Below are 18,039 nucleotides of genomic sequence, written 5' to 3' on the forward strand. Positions count from 1 at the left end.
GGTTCCATGGTCAATGGAGAAGGTAAAGTTAAACCCGTCGTCGATGTCATCAACGGAAGAGTCACCATCGACGGGCGGACTGTCGACGACGAGATGGGCGTCATCGACACTGTCGTCGACGAAATCCTCGCCGCCGCTGCCGTCCTCGATATCCCCGTTGACATCCTCGTCGACGTCGCTGACACCGTCGTCGACGATCCTGTCGACATCAACTGTACCGTCGACGAGCCCGTCAACGGTACCACTTTAGTCACCTTGGATTTAGACGCCTTCGTCGACGGAGCCTTCTGCTGCGTCGTCGATGACTTGGAGCTTTTGTCTGACTTCTCAGATGACAGAGAAGATGGTTTCTTGAAAGTTGTAGAAGTCTCCATCACTGCTGAAGGCGTAGATGGTCCTTCCCTCTCCTTTACACCGTGGTGAGGAGATTTTACAGGACTTTGGCCCTCAGACTCACGGGGGGGCTTTTTTGAGGCCTTAACTGGACGCTCCAGGGGAAGCCCTACCCCTTTTGACTGACCTTCTGGATGATGTTGCTGAAGAAGAGTCCTCACTGTCGCTTGACACCGTTTCTTTTCTGGACTTCAATTTCTGGAGCCAAGTGATTAGGAGACCCTCACGGTCCCGGAAGGTCTTTGAAGAGAAGATGCGGCAGATCTTGCAGTGCGCAGCCTTATGATCCGGATACAGGCAATGTATACAGTCCTTATGCCTGTCCTCCACATACAGTCTTTTCTTCCCACAGGTGGAACATGACTAGAAAAGGGCCTTCTTCTCCTTGTCAGACATTTCAGAAGAAACACCTAACAATCCTGAAGAAAAAAGTTGAAGAAATTCTCATAAGAGTAGAAAATGAGCAGAGCTCAAAGGAGACTCCCTAAGCACAACGTGCGGTAGAAAATCTGAGGCTCTGAGGTTCCTTCAGGAGGGTTCTATGGGGTGAGGCTCTTCTGATTGGCTGATGCTTAGTTTTGGTCTCTTTTACAAAAAGAAGCGGATATGCTACAAAAGGGAATGAGGCCTAGGCCTTTTTCTTTCTCTTTTGTACCTACTGCTATGTTATTTTTGTTACCGAGACTCCCATTCCGACGACGGGGAATAATACAAGCTATGGGAATCTATGAAAGTTCCAATACTGGGGCAAAAACAGTTTCCTGACGTAAGCCATAGAAGGATACAAGTCATCCAATCAAAAAGAGGGTAAAGAAGCTATGCTTCAGGGGCTGGGCAAACACACCGAGAGGAAGAAAGCCATCGAATAAGAAGCAACACAAGGAGACTGGCAAGAAAGTCACCCAACGAGAAGCAGTAGGCTGACTCAAAGCCTACTTTAAGTATTGGTACTGTTCACAACAGGTCTTTCTTCCAACAACAGACTTCTAAAACTGTTGTTCCACATCAGCTTGATATTTGCAGGTGAGAATCCCACCCCCACGATATGGTGCTGTAACATATTAATCAGTTTAGCTTGGATATGTGATGTGCCATGCCCAGAGTACCATCTCACGCCCAAATGCCATTTCAAACGGTTTTGTATCTAACTATGTCAACTAAAAAGCATACAGTGTATAAAGGGCACCAGACTACAGGAGGGATGCCAAGTGGTGAGCTATGCTGGGCAACCTTATGGCCTGAGTAAGGTTGCATGGTGTCTCCTTTACTAACTTACCCTATCAGTACTTATACAGTGCCTCCAGTAGAAACTAGCATATCGGTAGCCAGAAATATGATGGATTTAAAGATGATATTCTCATGCTCAAAACAGTTTGATAGGTGTCCTCTGGCTAACTGTTTCGTAGAGCTGTGAACAGAGTCCGTGCCAAAGTCTCACCAATTTGTACCAGAGGATCACACTGGTTAAAGGCAATGGGCACTGATTTTAAGGTTGTGAAATTAATTACAGTAGACAGACTACCTGAAGAATATCTCGTTAGTTACAGCCTTGTCTTGGCATTAACACATAAAGGCCACAATCAATTGATTTTACTCTTAAAAGACTAGGGACCCGATGTAGGTCACCAAATACAGGTCGGTAACGGCCGAATTCGGCCGTTACCGACCGGTATTTGGTGATTGAGATGTAGGGACCATTATTTTACAGAATCTCTAAATTTACCGAATCGGTAAATTTAACGATTATGTAAAATACCGAATCGGTAATTTTACCGATTCGGTAAATCCCAGATGTAGGTAGCACTGTTTACAGTGCTACAGGCCTTCTGAATTCTGTATTTTATCACCCAATACAATTGGGTGGTAAAATACCGAATTCAGGTGTACATGCACATCTGTGCATGTACACCTGTGCCATGTGACACACAGACATGCCCTTAGGGCATGTATGTGTGCCACATGACACACAAGCCTGGAATTGGGGTGCTGCAGGGTGTCAAAGTGACACCCCGTTCACCCTTTCAGGATTCGGTATTTACCGAATCGGTATTTACCGATTCGTATTTCCCATTGATTCCTATGGGCTTCAAGGCCCATAGGAATCAATGGGAAATAGCGATTCGGTATTTACCGATTCTCTAAATACCGAATCGTACAGAATCGGTAATTTATTACCTACATCTGCCTGCTTCCGATTTACCGACTCTTAAATACCGAATCGGTATGATTCGGTATTTAAGAGTCGTTAAATCGGAATTACCTATATCGGGCCCTTTGTCTCGTCAATGAAAAGGTGCAATTCGTTTATGAACAAAAAGATTATTTTAAAAGCTGCTCTGTATTTTTTAGGACAGGTCTGGAAGGTTAGCTGGTCCTAATGATTAGTCAATTTGAAAATACATTTTAACGACAAAAAAAATTCTGGAACCCTAGGTATTTACAGTTAAGATAAGCCTCAAGGGCAAATGTTTTACAGAGCTAAATTAATGGATGTAAAGGTCTATGAAAACGACTAAAGTCAGATTCCAAGTGGTGAACCCGAGAACAGGCGCCATGCTGTATGCCTTTCATGAAATCTTGTATAACAAAGAACAAATGCCTCCAGTACCATAAATTCTTCCAATTTTGATCAACTACAGAATACTTTCTTTATCTGCAGGGAAACTTCCTTCACTTATTTCATTTTATACATTTGATTTAGCAGTACCACTAGTTTGAGCTCATCTCTTTTTAACCACCAGAACTCACAAAATACATGTTAACCCTATAATTGTTTTACTATTCATTTTCCATTATTTTTGAAGAAAACAAAGTTACAGTCATTATTTTCGCAGAAAACAAAGTTACGCGGTCTCGATAGCAAATTTTCATGAAACACAACTCGAAGAGATATGTGCAATAAATCTATATACAGTGTTGCGAAAGCAAAACAAGGAAAACATTAACTTTTATCATCTCTTTTTTGATCTCTTATGCAGTCCTACCACAATCGTGTAGTATGGGGTCTCTGAGATAGCTAAGACCTCTATACAAGCTCATTTAGGGTCCAAAGTGATGAGGTCAGGGAAGGCCTATGAAAAATCTATACATCCAAGGCTGTTGAATTCCAGATCATGTGTCTGTCCTTTTGCTGTCTTTGCTTCTTCAATGTAGGGGTTCCCTTGGCCCCTGCGTGGGGGTTGCCGACGTGTTTCGACCTTTGTGTGTGGGGCCGAGAGGATTTTCAGAAGGTCTTCCTCAGGGCTGGGTGTTTTTCGTGTGTAGGACTATGGAATGTGTCGTCATTTTTCTAGAACCTGATTCGTGGTCCTGGATGTATGGAGCATTTTGGTGAGGCGGCAGGCTTCTCTTCTTAGTTTAGGTTTGAGTTACCTTGCAGTGTTCAATGCTGGCAATGTGTCCAGGGTCCTCTGCTGCTTCTCCGCGTCCTCGCGCTCTCCTTTGTCATGAAATCTTGAGCAGATAAAAGAGAAGCTAAAAACTGGCCTGGTGAGGTTTAACTAATAGCAATGAGATAGATCTCTTCGAAGCGGCAGAATCAGTATTTATGGACCCATAGTTTATAAACAAACGGTCTGTTTTTCTCAAGCTTTTTGTTTTGTCTAAGTAAAATTTCAAAACCCTCTTAAGATCCAATGAGTGGAGGGACCCCTCCGGAGGGCTTGAAGGATTCGGAAAAGAAAGTAGGGAGAGTGATTGTCTGGTTAATATGAAAATCCGAGACTACTTTCGGTAGAAAACTCGGATGCTTAAAACCACTCTGTTCGCATGAAAAACAATACAGGGCTCTTTGCAGCATAATGCTTGGATTTCACTTACTCTGCGAGCAGAGGTGATGGCCACTAAAAAAGCAGCTTTCCATGTCAAATGTTGTGAAGAAGCTCTATAAATCGGCTTGAATGGAGTACTCATCAGTTTTGTTAACACAATGTTGAGCTCTCAAGGTGGCGATGGAGCGCTAACTGGAGGGTAAACCTTTTTTAATCCCTCGAGAAAGTCCTTGACCATAGGGATTTAGAAGGAGGAAATTTGATTAGTTAATTTTCTATATGCTGTAATAGCTGCAAGATGCACCTTAATAGATGAAAATATCAAACCAGATTTGGCCAAATACAGTAAATATGGTAAAAGCACCTGTTCCTGACCCCGGATGGGATCATGTCCATCGTTGTTACACCATAAGTAAAACCTCTTCCTCTTAAAAGCATAGGATTGTCTTGTGGAAGGCCTCTTAGCCTCTTTAAGAATGTTCATACATTCTGGAGGCAAGTCTAAATGTCCGTATTGAAGGACTTCAGGAGCCATGCCGTCAACCGCAGGGATGATAGATTGGGGTGGAATACCTTCCCTTAACTCTTGGATAGTAGATCTGGCCGGCATGGTAAATTCTTGTGTGGGACTTCTGATAGCTGAAGGAGATCCGAATACCACCAGTGACGCGGCCATTCCGGAGCCATCAAAATCATTCTGGAATGGGTCTTGTAAAACTTGTTGATCACTGTAGGAATCAACGGGATTGGTGGAAAGGCGTAATGTCTGATACCAGTTTATCCTAAGGGCATTGCCCCGAGATCCCAGTTGGGGAAACCTGGATGTGAAGACGGGCATTTTGCGTTTACCGCGTCTGCAAAGAGATCGATGTCTGGCGTTCCCCATTCTTGGAAGATTCTTTGAATGACGTTGTATGCTTCGACGTATTCTCTGCTCAGGGCATCCGCTTGGACGTTGAGAGTCCCTGGGAGATGCATTGCCAGAATGTTCAAGTCTCTTGCAAGAAGCCACTTCCAGGTGCTTTGTGACTCTAGAGAAAGAGGACTTGATCGGGTACCTCGCTGTCTGTTTAAGTATTGCATGGTGGTCGTGTTGTCCGTTTGAATCAGAAGGTACTGGGATTGAAGTGAAGGGTATAATGATTTGAGAGCTAGGTGCACTGCTCTCAACTCCAAGAGATTGATATGGTAAGTTTGTTCCGTCTCCGACCACAGGCCTTGAACTTGAAGAACCACCATGTGAGCACCCATCTCTGGAATGAAGCATTGGTGACTATTGTTTGCGCAGGAGGGTCCAGGTGAAAGGTGACTCCTTTCATGAGATTGGATCTCTTCATCCACCATTTGATGGAATCTTTGGCCGATTGAGAGAGAAGCAGCTGATCCTCCCAGTGCCCTGACACTTACATCCATTGGTCTTCCAGGGATTGCTGCAACGGACGCATTTTCAGCCTGGCATTGATTCCAGCAGTGATGACACCTGCCTGACTGGGGGATTCTGATTGTTACTTTAATAGGGACTACTGTCATCTAAAACTTCAGCTATGCAGTATCCTGATGGCCCCCATTTCAAATGGTTTCACTTGTGTAGTAATGGGGTCTATTTTGTTGAGCACTGTAGCTCCCATCTAACCTCCAGCACCACAGATTTCAAACAAACGCTTGTTGTGTGTTTCAATGACATTAATAGCCCTGAAGAAGTCCGTAAGGACAGAACACGTTGGCTACAGGCGGTAGGATGTTTTCAAGAAACTGTCAATAAAGGAATTAATGAAGGGGAAGGAGTCCGTGCATTCATGTTACATTATTACCGATATTTGAATAAAGACATTTTTGTTTCACTCCTGGGAATAAATGTGTAAATGTGTGCTGAGCATTCTACAGAGAAAAAACATGCCACATTTAACAGAAATCTAATCCACCTTTATAAATAGTGAAGCGAAACGCTAGGTAACATACATGTCTATACTGCAAATTAGATTTTGGTGTTGTACACCAGCTATCACTGTTCACTGCTTACAATTGTTTCTATAAAACTGAAGGGATGAACCAGAATCTCTGGTCACTATCATGCGCTAGCCATTGTACTAGTTTCACTCTTCTACTCTCCCCAACATGGAATCATGTTTGCTGCACCTTGGAATATAGTAATGGCATTGTTGTTAAACTGAAAATGTTTTTTACAATCGAAAATGAATTAACGGGTATTTCTTTTCATTATTCAAATTTTTGTACTTTAATCTCCTGAGCCAGGCACATGCACTTCCGCCTCGTCCCTTCTCCATTTCCACTATGGCCGTCAAAAGAGCCACCTACAAAACCAGCATCCCCAGACCACAACACGTTCCAGCTATTACACTTGAAGGAACGGACCACCTTGACGCCTCCTTCACGAGACTCAATTGAGGTAAGCTCGTGGCTCCCATTCTGACCCATCCTGACTCGAGACATGACCCGTATGTCAGTTTTTTCCCCCTTCACTAAATACCCTCTACCCTTTTCTGCAGCTCCTCAGAACCCAGCTGCCATTGACTGCGGTTGCACTTAACTATCCACCGGCACCCAGATCGTAATTGATCATCAGAGACCACGATCTACATTGCTCCTTTAAGGTAAATTTTCCCCCTCCCTACGCTGGCCCACCACGGTCTCCGCACTAGGATCATTGCAGACCCTGACAACCCCCTTTCTTTTATCCAGGATGTACTACCATCGGGCACTGGTCCCATTCTCCACAATTTTGGCCAATCTACCAACGAGCCCCCTGAGGGTTAGCCCTTGGTTTTCCTGCAACCTCCGCCGTCACATCTGCACTGCGCCGTTCACCGACTACATCTAAGGCTTGCCAAGTAATGTCTCACCTCACACTCTATGTAAATTTCTAATTCGTCATATTTTACTTGTTCCGCCCTTATTTAATTTTTCTTGCACCTCGTGTAAGCTAGCGACGCTCTAAAAGAATAAACGCAGTTGATATACAAGCATAATTCTCGAGCACTGGTCAACGATACCCTGCCTCCTCCTCCTCGCACTCCACCACAATCGTACCGCAAGGCCATAGACCCGCTTTTAGTCACTGGATAGACCAACGCAACCGTGGGGCTTTCCCCAAGGCTAGCTCCACACCACGGCGTATTGGTATATATGCTTGTTATCACCGCGAAGCCACAGGCACAGATCGTCGATCCTGTCTATATTATGATGGGCTCCCCAAAGCCAGCGCCACACCACGGCCTATTGTTATCACCGCGACGCCACAGTCACAGATCGACGTTCTTGTCTACATTACGATGGGTCACGCTAGTGCATGGTTCCACGAGACCTCGCCACATGTACACTTGTTTATGAGCAATCATAATCGTCGCCCCTACCGTCGATGTTGTAGTCACCGTCGTCATCGAAGGTACCGTGGTCGTTGCCGTCATCGACGATCCCGTCGACGATGCGAGTGTAGTCATGGTCGTCGTCAATGCCATCGTCGTCCAAGGACTCGTCGTCGACATCGTCGTCGACACCGTCGTCAACGGTGGAAATGCTGACAGCGATACAGCTTTAGACACAGCCTTTACCTCAGGCTTCGTCGACGACGGTGCCGCCTTTGTCGATGATGATGTGATTTTCATCGTCGACGACAGAGACCTTTTCTCCTTCTCCTCAGAAGGTGGAGAAGATGACTTCTTGATGGTAATTTTGACTCTGGGAGGAGATTTTGAGGGCTCTGGGGCAGTTTTCTTTTCCTGTTTCATCTCTGAAGCATAACCCTTCTTCTCCTTAGCTCTACCTGAAGGAGATTTTTAGGGACTGCGCCTTTTAGGGGCCTTCTCAGGTCTCTCACCTGAGGTATGGGCCTGAGGAGATCTATTCCTTTTCTGAGATCTCCTGGATGAGGCCGATTCCTCCTCACTATCACTTGAGAGGATCTCCTTCCTGGCCTTCACCTTTTGGAGCCAAAGTAGAAGCCTTCCTTCACTATCCCTCAAGGTTTTATTGGAGAAGGTGCGGCATACCTTACAATCCTTCGCTTCATGGTCTGGATAAAGGCAGTATATGCAGTCTTTATGGGGATCATCTGTATAAAGCCTTTCCACAGGCTCAAATAGACCTTTCTTCTCCTTGTCAGCCACGTCAGAAGAAAAAGGAGCTGTCAATAATTAAACCTAGAAAAAGAGACAACCTCAATTCCAATCAAAGTGAGTAGAATGAAGAGTTTGAGCAGAGCTCAAAGGAGACTCCCTAGCACAACGTGAGGTAGAAAATCTGAGGGGCAAAATGTTCTCTCAGGAGTGTTCTAAAGGAGAAGGAGTTCTAATTGGTTCAGGGAAAAGTTTGGGCCTTTTTACATAATAAAGGCTATGGGTTGCAAAAGGGAAATGGGCCTAGGCCTCTTTTCAGTTTGCTATACTGCTAAGCATTGCTTTTTTTATGTACTGGAGACTCCCGTCTCAACAACGGGGAATGATTCAGGCATGTGAATCTATGAAAGTTCCAATACTGGAGTAAGTGGTTAGTACACAATTCAGTGGTTCATATTTCATCAACCTTTGTAGAACAAAATACTGAGATAAAACCTGCATTGATTCATAGTTATGTCTTGCAGGTTAACCTGCAGGTTGAATACATAGCTCAGCACCAGTCATTAGCCCTCTAACCTAACCTATGATCACCATATTACACACAGGTCTCAAAAGGAAATGCAAGAACCATGAGCTGCGTTGTTACCAATACTGTAGACCAAGACTTGCAGAATATATAGTTAGATTTGCACCTACTGCCTTAAAACTTTGTGGACAGCAAAGTTTCTCTACCACATTGCCACATTCACTTGGGAGGACCTCCAAAGTCTTTCGCTCTGACCTAACAATAATTAGGTATCGAAGCCACTTGTGCAGTATCTAACCCCTACTGTGTCTTCTATCTAAGCTCTACCAGCAACTGCCCACAAAACATGTCATTGCTAGTTACTTCTGTCTACAAACAAGTTCTGTCACCATTTACTCTGTACAGACACCCAAACATTGCGCTGGCCGTCATATACTGCTCACCCACCACTCTCACAGTGCTGCCTCTGCACTCCATTTGCATACCTCTCACCCTCCATCCACACCTCTCACCCTGACCTCAAACCACTCCTCCTACATTTATACTATTGGCTTACCGCTCACCCTATACTCGCACACTTGTTACCTTGTGCAGAGTAAAATGTCTCACCTTCTACACACACAATTCACCTTCTCCACTGAACACACATCAATCACCATGCATTGAGGTACTTTTACCCTGCACTCTAACATTTATCAACCTTCATTCATGCACCACTCCCCATTCACAGAGAGCACTCATACCATTCTCTATGCACTCATACACTGCTCCCACACCTCATAACTTATTGTTAATGCCATAGACGAAACATAATGCATTTACCAATGCTTGTTAACTTTAACACCAGATCTCAGCAAACACATCTCTATGTGAGCGCAACGAATTCTCCTAAATGAAGGAGAAGTCTTAGGAGGGTGTAGAAGTCCACAAAGAACCCAACACAGACATGGGAATTGAGGCAATGACTGATATGGCCTCAGTGGAAAACATTTAATTTTCTGAAAAAGACCAGGCTGCCCTCTGTATAGCTCTTTAGAGCTCCAATTGAAGGTGTTGGGTGACTTGCTAGAATACTCTGTGCGGTATACGGCCTGAGTGAAGTTTGCTCGTGGACTCTCTAAAAGTGGGGCTCTTACCAGGTGTTACACTTTAGTGGTTTGTCACTAACCAAGCCATAGCTTAAACTTCCTCTAATTTAGAAGGTGTATTTTTTTCTGTCCAAGGTTTCCTAAAGCCTGCTGACTAGATGTAAACACCTCATCGCTGTTCCTTTTACTCATCCAAAGGCCCCTCATCCCTCTGCAAAATTATAAAATTAATTTCTCCCATCTCCTTAGCCGATCTGTGTTTACACCAGCCCTATACTGCTCTCAGTGAAACGTTTTTGTTAGAGTTTGTTGAAGAGGTACATGTGTCTGAGACCCTGGAATTTGCTCTGCCTCTACAATTTGCTCCACATCACACAGCAAATGGAAAACGTTGTGAAGTGTTACACGACCTACGCTACTGACTAGGATTTAAATGAAGTGGCCCTGTGTGTAGTATTTCCACTTTCTATGCACATACCTTCATTTGTTTGCCTATGGAAACTTTGTGATGACTCGGGTACCTCACGAGAAATAATATCTGTCAAGTAAATCAATTGGCTGAATCAAGTTATGGGTGAGGGATCAACAGATATTTCTGTCACTCAGTTCCTCGATAGCACTATTTTTTATATTCCGTATTAGCGGGGAAAAAAACATTCCACACATGTTCTAGAGGTACAGCTAGCCATGCATGTGCTTACCTCTACAGGGTGAGGCACTCCCTAGGATCGCCTTGGTATGAGCCCTGGACACCAGGACACAAAAGATCACAGCAGAGTCTGGTGGAAGGACGTGGCATATGACCATAACACGCTGGAAATCTGAACAAATAAGAGAAAAACAATTAAGAAATGTTCTTTTATTGACGGACAAACTGCTTATCAATAGTTTTCTATGGTCAGCCATCGATGGCTGTGATGTGACCATTATTTGTACCCTCAAAGCAAAACGAGGTCAATGCAGTGAGTACTAAATGTAATCTCACCAATAAAAACAACTGGGAAAGGATATAAAGCTGACTATATGAAAGGGGACCAGGCAGGTTAGTGTAGGTGCTGCTGGATGAATGGATCTACAAAGTGGGACATCATTGTGTGATAGTACACAAGATTAAAAGGCATCAGAAAAGAATGTTGTGGCTCTAGGAATTCGAACACGTGGATATCCAGTTTGGTACATGATATGCAGTAAACATACCTACAAATACTATACCCTTCTTACATGCCAGGTCAAACCCTACTGAGCAGCTTTGCAGTTATCAGTGTCAAATTCCAGCTGCTGCATGGTAACTTCAAAAGAAGCAAATTACTATTTTGTGTACAAGACAAATCTTATGTAATTATTTGGGCTTTATAAAGCCATACAAATCAGATTTGCATGGCTCTGTGAGGGATTTTTCCTACAAAGTATCATAAGGCTGTGCATACTTTGCGTTAGGAAGCATTCCAGGGGTGAAGCATGAGTGTTCCCATGCACCCACCCACGGAATGTGGTGCATGCCCAAATTTACTAAACCTAGTAAACCTGGGAATGCTTCAAAATGCTACGCCTCCCTGGACTAGGCGTAACAAGGAGAGATCTTTATTTCTCCTCATTTCTTCCTCTCGCAATGTGTGCTGCATTCTTCAGCACACACAGCAAGAGGAAAATACCTTTACTGACTGTTTTGTGCAGGAAAATGCCCCTTCTTACACACAAACAATACTGCCTGTAAAGTAAGAACACTTGCACCATGGTATAAGGGTGCCTGCGTTGGCACTAGGCCAGTGCTAGTAGGCAGCAAAAATGTGCCATGTCTTAGTTGATATGGTGCATTTCTGCTGTCTCCTTTTCAAGGAATGTAGTAAGGCAATTGTGCTTGCTGCTCTGCGTTGTGTGAAATGTAAGTAATTATGCCACAGAATATTTGGGAAATAGAGGGCAATAAAATACGAATTATTTGTTAGGCCCTTGTGGAGGGAATCTATGGCTGCGCCTGTGTCCTCCAGAGACACTCTGCACTTAACGGTGGAGTGCTAGAATCTATTGCCTGGCGCTAGTCCTCTGGGAGCAATAACTTTACACTATCTGCATCTCTGAAAGACAGTGTGTGTGTCTCTCATATACAATACAGAAATTATTCTGCAATGGAGTGGATACCACTAATGATGCTGCTGTCGTGAGTTATAGATGAATACTTCAAGGCCTTTCTTACAAATGAATGGGTAGGTCTGGTGCAATCATTTTGCAGCTACATTTCTCTATTCTAAGTGGGCCAATGACTCCAGATTGCAAAATTACACCAGAAGCAAAAATATTCCCCAATGAGAGAGGAATTAGTGTTACTGTGCCAATTTCAATCAATCAATCAGGATTTGTAAAGCACGGCTAATCACCCGTGAGAGCATACAGGTGCTGAGGACACTACTGCAGGGGCGGGTTCAGTTGAACAGCCAGGTCTTGAGTCCTTTCCTGAATTCCAGCAGAGAGGAAGAGGCCTGGAGGTGAAGTGGGAGGTCATTCCGAGGCTTCGTGGTGCGGGAGGAGTAGGAATCTCATCCACTCTTACTGTGGTGGATGCTGGGTGTTTGAGCGGGGAAGAGGGACGTGGAGCACAGGTGTCTGGAGGGTTGGTGGAAGTTCAGGCAGTGGGTGATGTATGCTGGTCCTTGGTTGTGTAGGTCTTTGAAGGTGAGGGTCAACATCTTGAATTAACATCTCTTCTGAATGGTGAGCCAGTGGAGCCTCTTGGGGTGGGAGGTGATGTGGGTTTGATTGGGGAGCTCTGGCATGAGTATGGCAGAACACAAGCGTGGTGATTTCTACTTAAAGTGCATTCCCGTAGTCCAATCAGCTGATCACAGGGGCTTGAGTGACGGTCCTTTGGGCATCGATGGGGAGCCACTCGAAGATCTTACAGAACATGCGGAGGGTGGGTAATTCTCCCATTTAGTGCAGGGGCATATCACAGGCTCCTGCAGTCCCAGTTTACACAGGGGGCCCCTCATTCAGTGCAAAGTCTATGAATTTCTGTAAGATATTGGAGACTAGGCATTTTGAAGGGGAGTCCAATCATTTTGTGTTACACCACTGATGCAGCGCCTTTTTCTTTCTAGGACAAGATCCGGTGGGTGTCCCTGGAAATATTCAGTATAATACTGCACACAATATTACCTTATCACTTTGAATTCCCAGTTCGGTCAGTAACCAATGTTAGTGGCCAAATTGAGATTCAAAAGGCACTTGTAACAAGATCCAAAAGTTGAGACATTGTGGAAAACAAAATACCAAAGCATCTTTACAATATTCCCCTGTCCCACGCCACTGCGCATTTAGTGTGTCATTAATGTACATGGAGTGCCTGTATAATGTAGTTCGTGTGCATCGCATTTGGATATGTACAATCCAATCCACTCTTTACCAACAATGTCTCCTTGCCCTCAAGCTTAAGATGAACACATTTGTGCTGCGAAAGGCATAGTACAAAAGCTCTACCTACCTCAGCAAGGGGAAACCACTGGAATCAATCAAATGCAGTACAAGAAGAAAACAAGTTACTTACCTGTAACTGTGGTTCCCCAGTATTGGTAACTTTTATAGATTTCCATGCTTTTGTATCATTCCTCTATATTTAGAAAAGACAAGGGGACCCGATAATTGGCTAGGGACCACGGGTAACAATTCTATTAAGAGGAACAATGGTCCTTAGCAGACTAAAGAATGAAAAACGAAAATACAATATAGGCCACAATAGGTTACTATATGAATCCACTGTCCATCCGGACGTGGAGTTTTATTCAACAATAGTTAAGAATATAGTCAACAATTTCTGAAACAGCGGTTTCTATGATAGGGCACAAGCCTGTACCCTATATTGGGAAAGAAGTGTGGAGAACAATAAAGATTGATCAAACAAAACAAACAAACATAAATACAGGCAAAAACTTTGAGCTGTGGTCACTCGCATGTATTCTATTATGCAGCGAGTTTAACCAGAAATAGAAACCACAAAAGTTAGGCACAATGGAAAACTGTGGTGCTATTTACAAGTGTCGACGTTTCGATCCCATTGCTCATTAATTCTCGGGATCATCATCAGGACCAAATCAATACATTTGCCTGGGAAAAGTAATAATGGCCCGAATTAAATGTGGGCACTTGTTGCAGCCAAGGGAAACGGCGCCGTAGCCGCCGGATCATTGCCGCTTTTTAGACCCAGACCCTAGTTCGGCAGGAGGGTAAATAAACTTCGGGTGGAGGGGGATCATCATCAGGATTTGGTCCTGATGATGATCCCGAGAATTAATGAGCAATGGGATCGAAACGTCGACACTTGTAAATAGCACCACAGTTTTCCATTGTGCCTAACTTTTGTGGTTTCTATTTCTGGTTAAACTCGCTGCATAATATAATACATGCGAGTGACCACAGCTCAAAGTTTTTGCCTGTATTTATGTTTATATGTTTTGTTTGATCAATCTTTATTGTTCTCCACACTTCTTTCTCAATATAGGGTACAGGCTAGTGCCCGATCAAAGAAACCGCTGTTTCAGAAATTGTTGACTATATTCTTAACTATTGTTGAATAAAACTCCACGTACGGCTGGACAGTGGATTCATATAGTAACCTATTGTGGCCTATATTGTATTTTCGTTTTTCATTCTTCAGTCTGCTGTTCCTCTTAATAAATTTGTATCATTCCCCGTCGTCGGAATGGGAGTCTCTGTAACCAAAAATAACATAGCAGTAGGTACAAAAGAGAAAGAAAAGGCCTAGGTCTCATTCCCTTTTGTAGCATATCCGCCTCTTTTTGTAAAAGAGACCAAACTAATCATCAGCCAATCAGAAGAGCCTCACCCCTTAGAACCCTCCTGAAGGAAATTCAGCGCCTCAGATTTTCACAGCCGTTGTGTAACAGTAACCATATTTGCTGGATGTTGAGCTTTCCCTGGGGAGGAGGGTGGGCGCATGGGAATCTATGAAAGTTACCAATACTGGGGAACCACAGTTACAGGTAAGTAACTTGTTTTCTTGCCCCAGTATTGGAACTTTCATAGATTCCCATGCTTTTGTATCAGAGTAGCAAGCAGTGAGAAATACAGCACATTTTGTGGCATAAACATACATTGCAAAAGCCATCAGTAATCCAAAGATACACAATGTGCAGAAAAGGAAGGAGGGATAGAAAGCTCACCAATCAGTGGAAGAGGTTCCTCAGGACTGCCTGGCCCACCACCGTGTCATGTTGCGTCAAGGATTCCAAGCAGTAATGCTTCGTAAAGGTGTGCACGCTGCTCCATGTTGCAGCCCTGCAAATGTCTCTGATGTGTACTCCTGCGAAGAGAGCTGACGAAGAAGCCACAGATCTTGTTGAATGTGCTCTAACTCTGCTGGTCAGCGGCTTACCCGCTGTTGAGTGGCAATAGAGAATGGCACTGGAGATCCATCTTGCAATACTTTGTTTTGAAAGAGGGAGGCCCTTGCGAGGACCACCAAAAGCAATGAAAAGTTGCGAGGATTTACGAAATTCCTTGGTGCGATCCAAATAAAATTTTAAGCACCTTTGCACGTCCAGAGAATGCAGCAACCTTTCTGCTGGTGTGCAAGGATGAGGAAAGAAAGATTTGAGAATTACTGGCTCATTCAGGTGAAAATCCGAAGGTACCTTAGGTATGAACCTTGGATTAGTTTGTGAGATTACAGTATTCCTCTTGAATTGGAGAAACGGCTCCTGAATCGTGAGAGCCTGTAGCTTCCCAATTCGTCTTGCAGAAGTGTGGGCAAGAAGGAGAGCCAATTTCCATTCCATGAAAGGAATTTCATATCCGTTCGATGTATAGGTTCAAATGGGTTCTTCATGAGTTGCGTGAGAACCAAGTTCAATTGCCAAGTAGGAGGCGGAGGCCTCACCGGGGGATAAACTCGAAACAATCCCTTGAGAAATTGTTTAATTATTCTTGAAGGCCAGAGAGAAGGTCCAGATGCTGAACGCCTGTATCTAGAAATTGCTGCTAAATGAACCTTTATGGATGAATGCGCCAGTCCTGTTTTAGCTAAGGACAAAAGATAAGGCAGAAGTTGATGAGGTCGAGAAGAGAAAGGATCAACGCCTTCTTTCCTGCACCAAATGCAAAATCTTTTCCATTTCAAACGGTAAGTTTTATTTGTAGAAGGAGCTCTAGCTTGGGAGAGAACCTGTCTTATTTCATTTGAGATGGGAAGGTTCATGAATTCTCGCTGCTCAGGAGCCATGCTGTCAGGTGCAATGAAGCTGGATCTGGATGCCAAATCTGCCCCTCAGACATTGTGAGAAGGTCCGGAATGGCTCGCAAGGGAAGAGGAGGGAGCAGCAACAACAGATGGAGTTCCGTGAACCAGAACTGCCTCGGCCAAGCCGGAGCTATCAAGATCATCTTGCATGGCTCCACCTTGATCTCCCTGATAAGTCTCGGTATCATTGGAATGGGGGGAAAGGCGTAAACAAATGTCCCTGACCAGGCTATCGAAAGCGCATTCCCCAATGATCCTCGATGGTGAAGCCTGCTTGCATAAGACCGGCATTTCTTACTGGTCGGAATGGCAAATAGATCTATTGAGGGCTTGCCCCACTGTCGGAAAACCTTTTCCAGAACCATTTAGTTGAGTTCCCACTCGTGACTGACTGAGGATAGTCTGCTTAGTTTGTCGGCATGCTCGTTTAGGATCCCTGGCAGATGTTCCGCTTGCAACGAAATCTCGTGAAGGATAGCCCATTCCCAGATTTCCTGAGCTTCCTGAGACAACAGGAGAGACCTGGTTCCTCCATTGTTTATGTAATGCATGGCCGTGGTGTTGTCCGTCCAGATGAGAACCTTTGAACCTCTCAGGCGAGGGAGAAATGCTTGAAGAGCCAGCTTGATCGCCCTGAGTTCTAGGAGATTGATGTGAAGAAGACGGTGCTGAGGAGACCAATGCCCACTGACATGAAGGTCCTGCAGTACTGCCCCCCAGCCGTCCAATGACGCATCCGTCGTCACAACCTGAGGAGACGGATCGCTTACGAAAGATAGACCTTGGGATAAGTTTTTTTGCTTCATCCATCACAAGGCAGCTTTTTTCATTGCTGATGTGATGGTCACCTTGTCGTCGAACGGACCGTGAATCTGCTACCACTGAATGTCGAGCTGCTCCTGAAGAGGACGCATCCTCAATCTGCAGTAAGGAATCAGAGGAATGCAGGAGGAGATCACTCCCAGAAGGGATTTGTAACGGCGTACTGAAAGATACCTTCTTTTTCTTAAGGCCAGAGCAATAGTTCGCAGTTTTTCCTGTCTTTCTAAGGTTGGGAAAGCTTTGCTGAGATTTGAGTCCAAGATGGCCCCCAGGAAACGTGCAGTCCTGGAAGGAACCAGAGATGACTTCTCCTTGTTGAGAGTAAGGCCCAGATTCTGGAAAAGGTTTGTACATGCATTGATTGCCTCCCTCGCAGCCTCCCTGGACGGAGCCTTCAGCAACCAGTCGTCCAGGTAAGGGAAGACTTGAAAGTGATTCCTCCAAAGAAACGCCTCCACTGGTGCCAGCACCTTGGTGAAGATTCTTGGAGCCGAGCGAAGTCCAAAGGGTAAAACCCTGAATTGAAAGTGGCTCTTGGCTACTGTAAACCAGTGAAACCTTCTGTGTGCAGGGTGAAAAGGTATGTGAAAATACGCATCTTCGAGATCGAGCGTGGCCATGAAATCCCCTGGATTGATGAGACGTAGTATGTCTTGAAGGGAGACCATCCGGAAGGATAGGGAAATGAGATAGGTGTTGAGCTCCCTGAGATCTAAAATGGGGCGCCATTTCTCTAGCGTCTTCCTCACCAGGAAGACCCTGGAATAGAATCCTTCCCCTCTTTGAGAGGAGGAGACCGGCTCTATAGCACCTTTCAGGAGCATCTGATGAACCTTGAGCCGTAGGAGACGCAGATGTTTTGATGGGATGGAGGCCAGGGGCTTGGATGGTGGGATTTGTATGAATTCCAAAGTATGGCCCTTTCGAATGATGTTTAGCACCCAACGGTCTGATGTTATCTTGGACCAATTCTGAAGGTATTGAGATACCCTGCCTCCTAACGATGATCTTGTGGAGGTGGGTACAGCAGGAAAAGCCAGGATGCCGCTATTGTCTCTTGGACGCATCCTGTCCTTGGCGATTTTGTTTTCCTCTATTATTCGATCGAGAGAAATTC

The 18,039-nt window shown here is 44.6% G+C and overlaps 1 protein-coding gene across 3 annotated transcripts in view; it reads right to left on the minus strand.

The window, feature by feature from the left end:
- TMEM229B (transmembrane protein 229B) overlaps nt 1-18,039 on the minus strand; it is a 393,737-nt gene that overhangs the window by 47,387 nt on the left and 328,311 nt on the right. For all 3 annotated transcript variants that reach the window (XR_013600854.1, XM_078659585.1, XM_078659586.1), the window contains one exon: nt 10,552-10,671. The gene's annotated coding sequence lies outside the window, so the exon portion shown is untranslated. The remainder of the gene's footprint in view (nt 1-10,551; nt 10,672-18,039) is intronic.

The sequence above is a fragment of the Lissotriton helveticus genome, chromosome 9 (assembly GCF_964261635.1).
Source record: "Lissotriton helveticus chromosome 9, aLisHel1.1, whole genome shotgun sequence".
NCBI lineage: Eukaryota > Metazoa > Chordata > Amphibia > Caudata > Salamandridae > Lissotriton > Lissotriton helveticus.